Source organism: Sminthopsis crassicaudata, chromosome 3 (genome assembly GCF_048593235.1).
Source record: "Sminthopsis crassicaudata isolate SCR6 chromosome 3, ASM4859323v1, whole genome shotgun sequence".
NCBI lineage: Eukaryota > Metazoa > Chordata > Mammalia > Dasyuromorphia > Dasyuridae > Sminthopsis > Sminthopsis crassicaudata.
In genome coordinates this window covers 543,179,024-543,181,124 of record NC_133619.1, presented here as the reverse complement: position 1 = coordinate 543,181,124, position 2,101 = coordinate 543,179,024, and the positions used below count along the sequence as shown (strand labels likewise).

The 2,101-nt window shown below is 34.7% G+C and overlaps 1 pseudogene; it reads right to left on the bottom strand.

Annotated features, from left to right (window-relative positions):
• Positions 1-998: 998 nt before the first annotated feature.
• LOC141562322 (eukaryotic translation initiation factor 2-alpha kinase 1-like) lies at positions 999-1,806 on the bottom strand (annotated as a pseudogene).
• Positions 1,807-2,101: the final 295 nt, after the last annotated feature.

Below are 2,101 nucleotides of genomic sequence, written 5' to 3'. Positions count from 1 at the left end.
GTTCCTATCTAGTCAAAAAGTACTTATCTTTCTCTTTTGGATTGTGGATCCCCGAGATACCTACCACATGTTAAATCGAGCTGCTTCACCACACTTTTTCTATTCCTTTTTTTGCAATTATTGCTGAATTATTTTTAATGTACATAATTCTAAGACAGCTTTTTCAGAAGATCTATAAAATGTGGAAAAATAGAAATGAAGTACTTAAATTGAGAGTACCATTAAGAAAACATAAAAAAAGAATGCCTAAAAAGGAAGAAAATTAAAATAAGTCATTCTGTTTGAATTCCTCCAAAACAATTTTGGAAAATGTCCTTACCTAATTTATCCCCAAACTATAGAAGATACTTCATGGAGAAAATAATTTCCATATACCAATTTTCTTTTCAATGACATACTTAAAGAGAGGAATATTTTATTAATCTGAATTTCTTTACATTTGAGAAACATTATGGATAGTAATCTGTTATAATCAAATATTGTTTTTAAGCAGTACATTTTAAACCTCACAAGTTGAACATAAGAACACACATATCCATGATTTTGAAAAAATTCACTTTCCAGTAGCTGTCCAGTAGTTGATGTGAACAATTACTTTTCATACTTGCTTTATTTACTTGGCTTGCATTCGACATCTTTGCTTACGGATTTTTGGGATCTCAACATCTCTTAAATTTCTCAAAACTTCTATTCTTTCCATTTCTGTTTGAAATGGCTGGAAGAACTCTACAAGAATTGCACCAAACCTATACATATCCAATTTGAATCATATTCAGATGCTTGTAACTGTTCTGGTGAAACATACAGATTAATATATAGATTAATGTTCACTACTGAAGTGTGTCAGTATTTTCCTTCTCTTTCATTTTTGTTGGTCCATTCTGTCTTTCTGAATGATGTCTGTGCAAGCTATGTCAAAACCTTCCTATTCTTTTATGATAGTCAGGGCTTCATGAAAGATATTCCTGGGCTTGAGATCTCTGTGTATCACTCCCACTTTACATATACAATATATATTTTCCAATAGCTCTTAAATTTTTTTTTGTTGAAATACTGAAATGTGCACCTACAGATTCCAACTGGAGAGATGGAAACTTGACAATAGAAAGTTTCTTGTCTTATTACTAGCCTGAAGAAACATGTTCTATCTGAGCTTTAAACCTGCACTGTTTGGATCTTGCAGAACTGCCAAAACATGAGCCTTGTATCCTGAAGTACCATCCATACAATTTTTTTTCTTTTTAGTGGCTTTCTTAATCAACATTTTAAAAATTGCATCAGATTGACTTTTTAATTTGTTCTTGACCTTGTATACTTTCCCCACTGTCCTTTCCTAGGACAGAAATTTCCTCAAACTTATTTAAATAGCCAGAAGTTTGTGCTTCAAAGACCACTTCTTTTGCTCTGCATTTATGGACATGAGAGTATTCTTCATGCTGAGCCTCAATACTCCTCTGTTTAGCTATTCTCATTAATTCAGTAACAGTTTTGTTGTGATGCAGCCTTAAAGAATTAAATTCTTCACTGCAGGATGGGGAAGACAACAGCTCTATTGGGGTAAAAGTCTGTCAAAGAAATGTGGGCACTTGTCTTGAATGATTGGGGTATGGTTCATGTATATGGTTCAAGTGTTCTAACAAAGGCACAAATAATAGTTGGTTTGTGATTGCAGAGAGAAAAGTGGAGTGTGATAGAGGTCTTTTCACAGCCTTAAGTTCAGCAAGAACCACTGATTCTTTAGAAGAAATGTCCACCCCCTTCCTAGAAGAAGTCTATGGCAGGCAGGTGTGGTGCCTTTTGCTTCATATTCCTGAAATCCTTGGGAGCAATGTGTCAATACAAAGGGTCCATCCAAGGGCTACATAGGGTCCATAAAAAGCAGAATTTATTTACACTGGCATGTGCTATTGAGGGCAACCATGAAATCATTTTTGGCTGTGGATGTGTCTAAGAGACAAAAATTGAGAAAGAAAGAAAATGCAAGGGAACAACAACAGAAAGAATGAAAATGCTATGTTGTGTTCCACCCTCAGTTCTAACAGTCCTCTCTCTGGATGAGGATGGCTTTCTTCATCCCAAGATCATTGGAACCTAAATCATC